General features: G+C 46.4%; 1 protein-coding gene across 8 annotated transcripts in view; it reads right to left on the reverse strand.

Moving 5' to 3' along the window:
• The window catches only part of Fak (protein tyrosine kinase 2 Fak), a 216,925-nt gene that overhangs the window by 141,944 nt on the left and 58,910 nt on the right, over window positions 1–16,071 (reverse strand). Inside the window, exon 1 of one of the 8 annotated variants that reach the window (XM_071693205.1) lies at window positions 4,854–4,906. The exons of the other annotated variants lie outside the window; for them this stretch is intronic. The gene's annotated coding sequence lies outside the window, so the exon portion shown is untranslated. Of the gene's footprint in view, window positions 1–4,853; window positions 4,907–16,071 lie in introns of those variants that run through there. 8 annotated transcript variants of the gene reach the window in all.

Here is a 16,071-nt window from a genome sequence, read left to right on the forward strand (position 1 = left end):
CACACACACACCTGTGGGTGCTTCCCCCGGGCTGGGTTAGAGGCAGGCGCCCCTTTAATACCCGTCTTCCTCGAGGGGAACCGCTAACACTCCCTGGGGGGTTCACCCTGGGTTGGCAACACCCCGGAGTCGCTCCCTGGGGGGCCTTGATGGAGGGGGAAGAAGGACTCTATCTCCCCCCCCTCCTCCACCCCACAGTTCCTTCACCTAGGATGCGCCACTAACCTGTGAGATTTTATATATGTTTGTCTTCCGATGTGACCTCTACATGACAACCTGAGAGAGAGAGAGAGAGAGAGAGAGAGAGAGAGAGAGAGAGAGAGAGAGAGAGAGAGAGAGAGAGAGAGAGAGTCTTCCTCCTACTTCTTGGCCAGCCAGCCAGCCACAGTTTACTGCGTTCACAGTTCCGCCACACACACACACACACACACACACACACATCTTGACAACCACCTTACACTGCACTCACGACGCCCTTAGTGATCACCGCTGTATACAGTATCAGTGTACACTGCACCTCTCTAATTATAGTTAAAAAACATAAAATATTATCATTATCATCATAATTATCATTCACGATAATAATAATAACAATAATAATAATAATAATAATAATAATAATAATAATATTATTATTATTATTATTATTATTATTATCTTTATTATTATTATTATTATTATTATTATTATTATTATTATTATTATTATTATTATCTTTATTATTATTATTATCATTATTACTATCATTATTATTAGAGAAATATGAAAACATATAACACTCAACAAAGCCTCACCAGTAAAGAAATAATCTCAATACTATGAATAAAGTCTTATCATCACTTTATTCCTTAGTATCATAAGTTTTACTGATACAATCATAAACAGCTATACGCTGATTATATATATATATATATATATATATATATATATATATATATATATATATATATATATATATATATATATATATATATATATATAATATATATATATGGCCGACTCTGATATGAGCATCAGTAGTAGCCATGATCGGTCACTTCCTATGTATATATATAAACAGGACTCCCCCCCCCCCCCCCCCGCGTCCATCTCTCAGTGCCACCTGCAGAAAACGGAAGGTGGTAAGCCCCCCCTACAGCACAAGGTCGCCTACCTACATCCCTCGTCAGCCAGCTTCCTGGGTCCCACAGTGACCACCTGCACCATCCCTTACCCCCCCCCCCCCTCCCTGCACCACCACCAGTGGGAAGAGGAGGAAGGGGGATGGGGGGGGGGGGGGCAATAATAGGCGGTGGGCATGACAAGTGAGGGAGAAGGTGAGGGGCTGCTAGCACGGGGTCAGGTGCCATGAGGAAGACTTGGCACAACGCCTCCACATCGCACACAAATGAGCTACATTATTGACAACAACAACAACAATAACAAATAATAATAATAATAACAATAATAATAATAATAATAATAATAATAATAATAATAATAATAAGATTCTTATTATTAACAGAAGTCTGGACATTGTCTTGAACCTATGTAATGTCTGAGACGCCAGGGAGGGTTTCAGCACAGTTGACATCTTCGTAACTCCAGAGTATGTGATGAACGGCTGTCGTACAGTGGGCAGTGTGTCAGGTCTTACAATCATCCTCACCACCTGAAGAAGGCCTTCACGATGTCTCCAGTGGTGATCACAACACTGACGTTGACCCCTGACACTTGACAGGTCATTAAGCCACAATAACCAAGCACAGACTGAGTGTCCTGACACCACAATAATACTAACTGGAACCCTTTATATAATCAGCTGATTCTTGATCAGCTGATGACGGTCAGCTGACCCTTGGTGATGAATGTCAGCTGATTCATAGAGAGGAAGACACGGGTCTGTTGCTGATGTGGCGCTAATACAAGGAGCTGAGGTCACTATCCTCACTGTAGGCAACACCATCATCCATATATTCCTGGTCATCACCATCAGCTTGTTAGTAATGACCACCATCAGCCCGGCCTGCTGGTAATGACCACCATCAGCCCGGCCTGCTGGTAATGACCACCATCAGCCCGGCCTGCTGGTAATGACCACCATCAGCCTGGCCTGCTGGTAATGACCACCATCAGCCCGGCCTGCTGGTAATGACCACCATCAGCCTGGCCTGCTGGTAATGACCACCATCAGCCTGGCCTGCTGGTAATGACCACCATCAGCCTGGCCTGCTGGTAATGACCACCATCAGCCTGGCCTGCTGGTAATGACCACCATCAGCCTGGCCTGCTGGTAATGACCATCATCAGCCTGGCCTGCTGGTAATGACCACCATCAGCCTGGCCTGCTGGTAATGACCACCATCAGCCTGGCCTGCTGGTAATGACCATCATCAGCCCGGCCTGCTGGTAATGACCACCATCAGCCTGGCCTGCTGGTAATGACCACCATCAGCCCGGCCTGCTGGTAATGACCACCATCAGCCTGGCCTGCTGGTAATGACCACCATCAGCCTGGCCTGCTAGTAATGACCACCATCAGCCTGGCCTGCTGGTAATGACCACCATCAGCCTGGCCTGCTGGTAATGACCACCATCAGCCTGGCCTGCTGGTAATGACCACCATCAGCCCGGCCTGCTGGTAATGACCACCATCAGCCCGGCCTGCTGGTAATGACCACCATCAGCCTGGCCTGCTGGTAATGACCACCATCAGCCTGGCCTGCTGGTAATGACCACCATCAGCCGGCCTGCTGGTAATGACCACCATCAGCCTGGCCTGCTGGTAATGACCACCATCAGCCTGGCCTGCTGGTAATGACCACCATCAGCCCGGCCTGCTGGTAATGACCACCATCAGCCTGGCCTGCTGGTAATGACCACCATCAGCCTGGCCTGCTGGTAATGACCACCATCAGCCTGGCCTGCTGGTAATGACCACCATCAGCCTGGCCTGCTGGTAATGACCACCATCAGCCTGGCCTGCTGGTAATGACCATGTACAACTCGGGAAGCTGGGTAGCGGGCCACCAGGGGGGAGGGGTTGTCAGAGCAGGTGCAGCCGTCGTCAACAATGTGAACGTTTACTTCCTTGTTCTGCCTGGCTGTGCCCACCACCACCCGGGCCATGACCTGCCAACACCAACCAGGCTATGACCTCCCACCACATCACTCACTCCCACCAGTTCAATTCCTCTAGCGTGTTAACACTGCCCCCGTAAGACACCTCTGCCTGCACACTTGTGATCTCTGGTGTACTTTCCCCCGGCATGAGGTGATGTCGGTACACTGCAGTAATGTGTTTGTGAGAGTATTACTGCCTGGATGACCATCATCATTAACATTTCCTATACTGTTATGAAGGTCCACAATAATGATCCACCCAGCCCACCATCTCCCTGGAAGATGCTGCTGTTATCTTGTTTCCGCCGAGGGCAGAGTCGTCAGACAGTGGGAGGACCACTGTGGCGGGACACAACACCATACATCACAGTGGTGGGAGGACCAACAGCGAGGTCGGGTCAGCAGCCTCGCCCACGGGCCCAACTGTCGCTCTTCATCGTTCCGCTCCACCTGCCCCTCCCTCAACACCCCTCTCACTGACGTGAGTGTTGAGTGAGTGGGGTGCCACAGGAGAGTGAGGTCCAAGGTCAACATCCCCCCCCCCCCATGCAGTAATGTGTTGTTACTTCTGCTCGAAGCAAATACTTCCCTACATGAAAACATTGTGGTGTCTCACGAGCCTGGACTCACAGGCAAGGCTCACTCACCATCGTGAACTCGAGAGACACTCAAACTTCAGGTTATGACCTGACACACACACAGACCAGGGTGTCCCGGGGTTGGACGCGTATGCAACGTCATGAAATGCAATCTAAACACTTGGTTCAGCTAAGGATAAAGAGTGGATTCTGCCTACGAGTCTGAACTTTTGAGACCCTCCTGGGAGAGGTGAGTAAGATCTGTGAGAGTCAGTGAAAGCAGTGGTGAGAGGTGAGTGTCAGATGACGGGAGAACACAGCAAGACAACTGAACAAGCCTAGTACTGACCAGCAACGTGGCCAAGATTACTTACGATAACACCAAGATAATCACGTACCAAGATTGCAAGATAACCACGATCAGGCAGAACAAGATAAGAAAATGAAGGATGAGGTGCGCCAAGATAACAGGAAACCACAAACACCCCCAAATAAAATCAACGCAGTCATCTCTGTCATAAATATAACAAGAAAATAATAAATAACACAGCCATTCCAGGAAACGTAAATGATCAAGTATATGTACAGCCCATGTCCTGGTAAACCGTACATACCTTGGTAAACTTAATTGCTATTCCTATAAACAGACATGCAAACTTACATATTCATATAAACTCATCATACATGCCAACGTATAACACTAAATATACTATGTAATGCTCCTCAACATCTTAAGGTAATCTTGCTAGCTACGCATGTGTAAACTTACCAGGTACATACCCAGGTTTACCTGAGTATACAATCCAAACAGCCCAAGTAAATCAGACTCTTTCGTATGAAAGGGAATGTAATATGTACCAAGTTACTTGTCCTGTTCACTGAACACGTAATGGATCACCCTATATAATGTGTACAGTGTGGACAAATAACACAATACAGTGTGGACCACTAACACTACAGTGTGGACGACTCATACTATACAGTGTGGACCACTAACACTGTGCAGTGTGGACGACTCATACTATACAGTGTGAACCACTAACACTGTGCAGTGTGGATGACTCATACTATAAAATCTGCGCAGTGTATACCCATCACCCCGTGCAAGGTACACCAGCATGCACACAATTCAATCTGAATAATATGGGGAATAAACTATATATTTTTTATTACCTTTAATTCATACATGATCACCGATGGCCTTAGCATGAGGGACCAACTCCATCCTTACCTGCAAGAAGATAAAACTACATTAGACAACATCAAGAAATCTGGTTCAGCTCTGTCAACAGACTCGGCTCACAGTTTGCTAAAATTACAGGAAAATACTAATAAAATTTATTCTTGGGAAACAAAATCATATTTGGTGATCATTAAAACATAAAATAATGAAGAAAAATTAAATAAAAAAAGTAACTCAGTCTTTCAATAAAAAATAGATAACTATTCAAATACATACAAAGAGTAAAGAGTTAGCCTTCACCCACTGCAGTAGTAACATGAACACTTGCTCTAGTTACCCCTCGACATTCGTACAACATCAACCGTTTTCTCTAATACTGAGAGCACCAGGCAACAGACAACACGTTCTTGCAACTTACCAATGAAAATCTACGTTGGTGCATCATATACACTTTACTTGCTGCATGAATAACTATGTTGATGCAACACATACTTCCACCTTCCTTACCATAAAAAATAATTATCAAGTTATTAGTAAGAATACGCGTAGGTGCTAAGTAAGCAGTGACTCTAGACGGAAATAATGTGTAAGGTCACTATATAAGATGACCACTAAAATGGCATAATGAATCTACATACGAAAAGACGAGTGAGATGAAGAGAGGAAGCTCCTGTGAATGAAACTAGTGTGTGTGTGTGTGTGTGTGTGTGTGTGTGTGTGTGTGTGTTGCATCATGGAAGCGTCAAGACTAAACAAAACAACGTCGGATGCCAAACAACTTACTGCAGTTAAGGAAACAATGAAAGCATTATGTATTACCCTTGGTTGATGTCCATCTGCCGCTCACAACCTGTACTGCTGATCACAACCATGCTTTCTCTTTACTCTTAGTCCACCACTATCAGTGTTGCCTACTGGTACAAAGGAGAATATTCATCTCGCAGCTTCAGGGCTGCACTTCACGCAGGAGCAGGGAAATGATGGACTCTCATGGAAGATGAGGGTTCTCGACAACACTACAATCCTTTTCGTCCCCTGACAATGATACAGCCTCAGTGACGGTGCTACCACTTGCAGGCACAGTCCGGTAACACATATTCTCTCTGGTAGATAGCCACCCACCTTGGCGGAATGTTGCTGTGCAATGAGTTAGCACATCAGTGGCGGTCAAGTTACTCTCATGTGGCCAAGAATGGTGTTTATTCCTTCTGCCTCACACCCACGTAGCGAGGCTGCTGGCATTCATCAACACACATACAATCTCTCCACAATACAGCACACAACACCCCATCAAAAGTATCTTATATCACTCCTTCCCTGTAAACAGGTTTTCCTGCACTAGCTGCATATATATCTATATCTATATCTATATATATATATATATATATATATATATATATATATATATATATAACCCTATACGAGCTTTTCAGCTGAGCCAATCTGACAAGAAAATTATATTACTTCCACTTCTATACAACCGTGAGTCAGAGCAGTGAATGTGACACAGACATGGCTCATGTGACACATATATGGCTCATGTGACACATGCATGGATCATGTGACACAGACGTGATGATAACAGCTCTTAAAAGACTCGGTAACTTGAGTTCCTGTGACATAATTACTACCTCCGTTATCATCACTGTCAACAACAACATCATTAATATTACGTTTCAATACTATCATTATCATCATCAGAATCAATACTTCTGACGTTATCATCATCATCACCTTGGCTGACAGTCTTTCAACTGTATGAGTGTATGTATCATGTATGGATGTATGTTTGATGTATGTAAGTATGTATGTATGATGTATGTATGTATGATGTATGTATGTATGTATGTATGTATGTATGTATGTATGTATGTATGTATGTATGTATGTATGTACGTATGTATGTATGTATGTATGTATGTATGATGTATGTATGTATGTATGATGTATGTATGTATGATGTACGTATGTATGTATGATGTATGTATGTATGTATGTATGTATGTATGTATGTTATCAAGTGATACACCGTCATCAAGTCGTGAATGTTGGCCTTCAAGCACGAAAAAAAGATTCCGTAAGACTTGTTACTTTCTGTATCTGGAAACACACACGAAAAAAGGTAAGTGAAGATTCTTCCTGGAATTAAACTTCACATATTTATCTATCAGTTATACCCAGACGCAGCAAGTGTGTGACGTCACGAGTGATGGGTAGGTGTAGATGGAGGCAGGTGTAAAGCGTCGTACGTACACAGGGCACACATACGTCCAGGAAGGATCAGTCGGTGTTCCCGCTGCTCGCGGGGGGCGGCCAGCTGGGGGTAGGCCAGATGGTATGGGAAACATGTTATCATTCATCACTTACGTACGACGGTGTAATGTGTGAGGAAGAACATTACCACAGGCAGTGTGGGAACGGCTGCAGACACCCAGCCAAGTTCCCTTCACTCACTGAGGCGCCCCTCAACCCTCCCATCCAACCCTAAGACATCTTTGCTGAAACGACTCTTGGCCACGAGAGTACGACCCCCGGGCTCAACGGTGTAACATGTAGGCATGATGATGGCCTGGTCGTTGACCCGATCCTGAACGACCCTTAACCACTCGACGGCCTGGCCTCTGACGTGACCGTGGAAGGTCAGGTGCAAGACGAGGCCACTGTAGCCAGGGGTCGTAGTGTCACCGTGCTCCAGGGTCGTGCCGTGGTCGCAGTCTTCCTCAGGGGGTTGAGTCTCCTTCAGGAAGGTGTCGGGTTACCCTGATGATGGCTGACGTCAGGGTGGGGCCGCCCTGCCCCTCACTAAGTGATGGTAACTGCTTATAATGTGGGAGTGTAACACTACTCCCCAGTCACCAATGGTTAACTTAAGTGGCTCTCAAGTCCCTCCTCACGCACTCATACCGTCACCCCTGACTTACCCTCCCCAGCCTGCTTCTCACCCCTGACTTACCCTCCCCAGCCTGCTTCTCACCCCTGACTTACCCTCCCCAGCCTGCTTCTCACCCCTGACTTACCCTCCCCAGCCTGCTTCTCACCCCTGACTTACCCTCCCCAGGTTGGCTGTCACCCCTGACTTACCCTCCCCAGGTTGGCTGTCACCCCTGGCTTTCCCTCCCCGGACTGGCTGTCACCCGTGACTTACCCTCTCAATGCAACGTGCCCTTTTAAAAAACACTGGCCCAGTCTCTGAAAATAAGACATGTACCTACAGCTTTAAAGGCACGTTTCTAGCCCCGCCGTAATGACCTGCTTATATTGAGCAAAGCTGTTGGTGAGGGTAAGCTGCACCCAAGCTGATCACGTTGAAGAAATCTATCACAGTGTGTCCGTCTTCCCACACACATCCAGGACATTTCCCACGACGGTTCCACCGCTACATTTTCTGCACGAGTTGGTGTAAGGCTCATGTTAGGTCGTCCGTTTTCTGTGACAGTAAGTAAGGCACTGGACATTCCAGCCCCAAGCTCACTACTCACCAGACCGGCACCTCCCCACAACTCCCATTCATGGAGTACGTGCCTCGTCATAATGCTCTTAGTCATTAACATTGTAGTATTTCATGACATTGAGTATGGCGGTTCGAACCTAGTGGACGACTGCATGACATTTGACCTGATCATAGGTCAGGTCAAAGGTAGTGCCACGATGGTCAAGGGTCGTAACGTAATGTTCAAGTTACTATCAAATTCATGTTGAGTATATACAGTGTAGCAGTATAAGGACGATATAATGTTCCACAATATCACTTGAGGTCAAAGGTTACAGTATCAATGTAAACCATCATTATCGCTGTACGTCCCTCCACAGCACGGCAGACATCTGGCCTTCATCATCCTGCTCACCTCTGGCCTGATGCAGTCAGGTTTGGCGGCCGGATATACTCGCACAGTATGACCACACAGCTGCAGTCCATTTCCTTTCAAGCTTTAAGGAACCCGGGGTCACCAAAGTGACTTAAATCTAGATATGGATGTATTAACCTTGCTGAGGTCCAGATTTCTAGTTTCCAATTCAAATCTTTGATTACAATTTCTACAATAACTCTATATTGAGTCACCTGAATAAGTTTAATAATACATAAAAGAATACAGTACTTGACTATCCATACCTATAGTTTACAGCTGCCTTCTAAATGACACTATCCTTACTTGCATCACTTTCCAGTAACATTATCTAAATATACAGATCATCTGCCGATCTGCTACCTATGGAACACACCCCTGCAGTTCGTCTACAGGCCAGGTATATTATCTACCTTGTAACAGTGCATCTCATCTCGTAATACTTAGATGACAAAATAAAAATCGGATTGTGACTACAATAATAAAATCTTGTTTCTAATACGTGGCGGATCACACACACACACACACACACACACACACAAGACGAGTGTTGGATGATTCACTCGACTCTTACCGGACCACCGACTCCCAGCACCTTGTACCTCCACACTCTCAAGTGGGACCGATAATGGATCATCCTACAAAGTAAAAAATAAGTGATCAAAGTATTAACGGAAGTAATGTATCAACGGGTAAAAAAAAAAAAAAAGAAAATTGATATAAAAAAAAAATACACACAAGACTTCCCAAGAACCTAACAAAAAGGTTTCCCCTGAAAAACTCGTCTAATGACTGGGGCTGAAGAAAACGAGAGTTGTTTCAGAACACGCGAAGGACGTTACATACTGAGCAAATTTCTCGTGAACCTGAAAACTGTACAAAACCTGGTCAGATGTGAATCATCACATAACACCATCTTTACGTCTGCATCTGTTTATTAAGGTATAATGCGAAGCACCAAGTTAGGCTGACTCACCAGAGTCTACCCAACAATAATAACTCAAGTAGAAATTAAACTATATATAACATAATGAGGATCAGACCGCGAGACATCCACTATGACCACCATGTCAGTGTATCATAATACGACAATGATGCTGGCATTGGCTCACTCAAACAACCAAACCAATCACTAAACCTTCTCATCCAACTTGGTGTTCTCTTCCAAATGACTTTCTCAAGTCTAACGAGACACGTATCATGCTGCTATACACAATACTGGGAGGACTGGGGCAGTAAGGTTCACTGATGTACTTACTTAAAAAGCACCATCACGAGGGAGAATCTTTAAGTTAACCATAAAAATATCAAAACAGCATCACGATCGGGGTCCTGCCTTACACTTCTCCAAGTATGACTTGACCGCCAACATAACATTCTCCACTACTTAGCAACTCTTCTACCAACATCCTCTCGACACTTCAGATAAACCTACATACTTTATGAATCTAGAAAATGTAAACATCTGAGCAAGGAGGGAAGAGGAAAGAATTAGAGGAGGCTAGGAGAAATCGGGTTAGGTTAGTTTTCTATCATGGCCCTTATTCTGGCCCACAGAAAATGGTATATTTCACCATAGTATGTTACACCAATCTAGATTTACTGTGTGCCATATTTGTTCGACTGTCGGCCGTATATGGATGGCGCTCTCCTTGTTCCCTGAGCGTTCGTTACACCATCAAGGACTTTATGAACCACCTCACATATGAATGGTACTGGAACACTGCATACGAACTTAACGAACATTGTGCGACTACATTAATGTTGTATGTGCTATGCTCCATTGCTAACACTGCCGGATTACAATAATGTATGAATAATTCCCCATCGTACTGCTGTTAACACTACTGCATTACACACGTTTATAACCATCGACCGATTATAATTAATCAAGAGAGTTACCAATGAACGTCCCGATTAATCGTTATCCTACTGAAACTATGGTCCGGTAAGAAACAGCCCCAGGTAGAGAGAGAGAGAGAGAGAGAGAGAGAGAGAGAGAGAGAGAGAGAGAGAGAGAGAGAGAGAGAGAGAGAGAGAGAGAGAGAGGTAAAGGCCTTGTGTGAAAGTAAAGGTCACTGGCTGTTTGGGGAAAGATGTTTAAAGGCATAGCAGACGCAACGGTGTTGCATGGATGAGAGTCTAGGAACGTGAATGCAAATGAAGGTAATAGGCTGGACGTATTGGAAAGCAAATGGCTGAGGATATCATGTGGTGCGAGGGGTAATGATCACTTAAGGAATGACAGCATAAGAGATGGGCGAGGTAATACACGGAGTATGAGAGAGGGGGCTGGCCAGGCTGTGCTGAAATAGTTTGTACATATGGAGAGGATGAGTGATGAAAGGTTTAGATAATCTATGTTTCAAAAGTTGTGGAACAATGAGTGCGCGAAAACCAATAACGAGATGGAAGGATGAAATGAAGGAGGCTTTAGGGCACCGGGGCCTGAACATTCATGCAGGAAGGTGCGAGGCGAGCAAGTAACTAACAAACCGGATCGACGAGGTAAATGGGAAGCGATGATGTGTTGTGACTGGGAGGAATAAGGGTAGATGAAGCCGAGTGTAAGACTTGGCTGTGGATGGTGAGCGCTGGTTTCATTACACATAACAATCAGAGAGAGAGTGGATGTACCCACATGAGGCCGCTGCTCATCTGCACGTGACGGTGCCTCGCTAAGGCGGGAAAATAAAGTTGATACATCGCTGTATCAACACCGGCGGCACACCACCAAGCCGATGGTGACTCAAAAACGCATCACTCAATCGGTCAACCAATTACATGTCAAGATTTAGTTACCATCAATCTGGGTGCCAACCACATGACGAGGAGAGAGACAGAGAGGTTGAGGGACGTGCCACCGTGTGTGTGTGTGTGTGTGTGTGTGTGTGTGTGTGTGTGTGTGTGTGTGTGTGTGTGTGGGAGAGTGTGATCGATACACAGTGATTAAGGATTAGTGGCTCTGCACGTCAACTCAATCATTAATCTCCAGTACTAGCAACATCTCCCCTCCCATCACTCCTCTCTCTCTCTCTCTCTCTCTCTCTCTCTCTCTCTCTCTCTCTCTCTCTCTCTCTCTCTTTCTCACCACACAGAACAACAATAATACACTGACATACCAACCAGTAAAACTTCAATCCGGCTTTGTGTGTGTTCTGCAGCCAGAGAGGTTAAGGGAGATGTGCTTCAGGGCGCCCGCTTCAGTAAGGTTTGTGGGAGGCCAAGCGTTGGCCACCCTGTCGTACGTTCACTGTCGTTAGGCACCCCCACCCCCCACGTCTCGTTAAGCCACCCTACTACACTGTCTCGTTAAGCCCCCTACAGCACGCTCATTCTTAAGCCACAACGATCAGCTTCGATTTACCCACTGGAGGAAAAAGAGTATTCCCACGTAACACATATTGATTACCTGAACACGAACCTTGGCTTGTGTGGCCCAAGGCCATACCATCATATCCAAGGGTCGTACTATCCTGCTCAAGGGTCGTACAGTCGTGCTCAAGCGTCGAACTTATGTGCTCATAAATGTAAAATAGCCATGATGAAGGTATCTATACATACCATGGTAGTCTTCCTTAGACACTGGTGCTTCCCCTGTCATAGTCGTCCAATGATCTCTCACAAGTCACCTTCCTAACACAAGGACGAAGGTTCTCTATGTACAGTAGAGCAGCCACGGTCTGCCTGGTCCTGGTCAGCTGTCCTACCAGCTGACAGCAAGGCCAAGGTAAAATGTCAGAGCCACACCCCTACCCCCTCCCTTACTCCCACCTCCTGACACGCAAAGGTTAACATGTAGCTTATGGTGGATGGTGTTCCTGGCTGGCTATGTGGACAAACCCTAAGTTTTCCACATTGGTTGTAAAGGGTCTAACTGCTGGTTAAGCTGGTTAACAAAGGAGGGCATTACGTGGCAAACGAGGGTCATCTCGAGAACCACTGCCTCTTGGGTCATCAAATTTGCAGAGTGCAATTTCCCCGGTGATTCCCTGAGACTAGCAACGTAATCTTGCCTTTACCTCACGTGGCTTTCGAGGTCTCATCTCTATCCTAACAATCCCTCTGGGACCATACTGTTCAGCGATACTGGGAAGACCAAATTCTGAAATCTCATGTTTTTCGTTTCCCACAGAACATTAATTCTTATCTGACAAATAGGTAAAAATAACTCGAAATTATAAATATAGCATTAACCATTATTTTCCCTAGCCTCCCAGGTCAAAATACATACCCAACAGCAATTCTACGGACCAATTTTCCGACTTCTTCAGGCCTGAATTTTGAATTACACAAAATAGCGACTTAATCCGACCTTCAGGATCCGGCCTAATGTGAACACTTGACTGCCACAGACTGAGGCATAATACTTCCAGGTGGAGAGTTAAGAACGTTGGTTCCGGGAAGCTGTCATTATACAGCTTTAACATCATAATGTACATCACACTCCTCCTGCTCCTCACACTGCGACCTCCGTGCTTCTCATGTCTTGCCTGGGACAGTCGCCGGGATGGGATCCCTCAGTGTGCGGGTCGAGATCCAGCCAGGCCTTTCAGTGTGTGTGTGTGTGTGTGTGTGTGTGTGTGTGTGTGTGTCCACCCCTCCCCCCAACCTGTGGCAACTTTCCCATACTTGACGTTCCAGGAGTGGGGTGGGGGTGTGGGAGAGTTGCCATGTGCCACCTGGGGACCTCCTGGCATCGACACCACATCGCTACAGAGACGCGCGAGGGATCGACGTCGACCTTCACCACATACGACATCACGAGACGCTAAGCTAAACTCAGATAATCGAGGAAGCCAATGAGACACGATCAACTGGAGGGGCGTCAGGGCAGAGCGTCGCGTGTCTCCAGCCCAGACGACCACTCCACCCACCCTGATGGCCGGGGGTAGCACGACGCACACTCGAGTATGAACGACGAACAAAACTTCCATGATCCTCGAGCCGGGTGGGGCAGAGGGAGAGGCTGGAAGTAAGCGCACATCTGGGATGAAGAAACCAGAACGAGGAATGAAGATGTGGTGAGACGGTGTGAGGTAAGATAGGAGGCCTTGGAGAGGGGGAAGGGGGGGATAGTGGGGTGAACATAAACATACCCAGGTGTGGGCAGCTGTCCCCCGCCTCCCCCACCACCCCAGCACCACTCCCCCACCAGCCGAGCCCCAGCACCACTCCCCCGGTCAAGAGGGAACAACAGATGGCGTCGACGGGAGACGGGTTGCTCCACCGTCCACAACGCACGGTAATCCCCCGAGCAAATCCACCCGATTGCAAGTAAATCCCTCACGGGCTCACAGCCAATGGGAGATTTCGCCTTGAATCTGTGATCAGTAAAGAGCCAGACGTGAGCCTCCGCCCCTCTTACCCATCCTCACAAATCCTTCCATCAAAGTGTACGAGTCTTCTGTACACCTTCTGACTGCCCGGACCACGCAAGATATCCAGACCGACCCACCCACCCACCACCTACCTGCTGGCCGACATCCTAGCCAGATAGTGGTCGCTTCCATCAACCGACTCTCTTAGCAACGATCAAGGGAACCTTTACCCCTTGCCCTTGATGCTGTGACTCTCCATCCACCACATTGTGGTTGATGCCTGGCTGGCCGCTACACTAGTCCGCCACTACATTGTGGTTGATGCCTGGCTGGCCGCTAAACTAGTCCGCCACGGAACATACCAATCCGGTATTTCCGGATCCTCATACAGTCCCTCTGATCTGCGAAGGGCAGGGACGAGGCCACACTGTGTGTGTGTCAGAGAGAGAGAGAGAGAGAGAGAGAGAGAGAGAGAGAGAGAGAGAGAGAGAGAGAGAGAGAGAGAGAGAGAGAGAGAGAGAGGAGCTGGCAGTTACAGGTGTGAGATAAGATGTAGCAGGAGAGAGAGCGTGTGGTCAGGCAGGACTGCCCTAATCTCTCTAGTCCCGCCACACACCACCACACTCACATGGCTCTGCTTAACACTAGTCCAAACTGATCTCACACCCTCACATGTTCCCACATGGTCAAGGGACTGAGAGGGAAGAGTAGCGGAGGCTGACGTAAGGATATGTAAAGAACTGAATGACGAGTTCAAAGGTACTTTCACAGCAGAAGACATTATAGCCCTAACATCAGTGAGATGTTACGGGAAGAAGGTATATGACAGCGGTAAAATGACAAAAACAACAACGAGGTCTTGGCCTATATAAGCCTCATAGTCCTGGTGAAATTGGTCTGTACGTGCTCATGATGTACGGAGATACACTTGACAAACTACCTGAACGGTTTGGTTAAGATCTCGCGAGAGAAAAGGCCATGGGAGTAGACGACGGTAAGTGTCACATCTGTTTACAAGAACGAGACCAACAAAATGCACCTCACCACAGTCCCAGCTTCCTGAAGGGTGGGCTACTCTATTAAATCAACCTGAGACCAAACAGATGATTTCTTACTGATGAGAAACTACCTACCTATGCGGACTGTCTGTATCTGGACTGCCAGAAGTTGAAACCACGTCACAGAGGAAGGAGTCTGGGAAAGCTCCAGCCAGGAATAAGGGGGAGACCCCTTTGATGATCTTAGTGACTAGAAGGGATCAAAGCGCATGCTTATGTTTCTGCGAAGCCTTCTCGAAATGGGTTGAGGTCAATTGTGGCGTGCCGCAGCGCTATATCCTGAGACAAGTGTCCTTCTTGATCTTCGTGAATGATTCGTCATAAGGTGAGGGCTCGTACCTGCATATGTTTACAGATGATCCCAAGGTCATGAGGGATGCAAAAAACGTGGAGGGACTGCATGGAGTTCCAAGGGGACCTACACAAACTCCAAAGTTTGTCTAACAAATGGTTGATACAATTCAACCAAATGAATGTTCAGTAATGAGCGTGGGACACATCAAGAAAAGCCCTTAATATGAATACTATAAAGCGGTAAATAGCTGCAGGATTCTGTGGGAGACGGACTTTGAATTCGACATCGTCCCTAATTCATCTCAGATTCTCATCTTAAGAGAATAGCGAAGGAAGGAAGTGTCTGCTGCAAATATTACTTGTGCATTCAAGTGCATGTACAAGGAAAAACTGAACAAGTTGTTCACATCCTATATCAGGACAAAACTAGAATATGCTTCTCAAGTTTGGTTAACGCACTTAAAGAGGCGCAAGGAACTAATAGACAAGGTCAAGGGAAGTCAACCATGATGGTATCAGAATCATGAGAGCTGTAAGATCAGGGAAGGATAAAGGCATTAACTTTATCCACCATGGATGTGGCAACAGTGAGGGATTATATGATCACAACCTTTATCCACCATGGAAGTGGCAACAGTGAGGGATTATATGATCACAACCTTTATCCACCATGGATGTGGCAACAGTGAG

This window comes from Panulirus ornatus, chromosome 55 (assembly GCF_036320965.1).
Source record: "Panulirus ornatus isolate Po-2019 chromosome 55, ASM3632096v1, whole genome shotgun sequence".
Classification (NCBI taxonomy): Eukaryota; Metazoa; Arthropoda; class Malacostraca; order Decapoda; family Palinuridae; genus Panulirus; species Panulirus ornatus.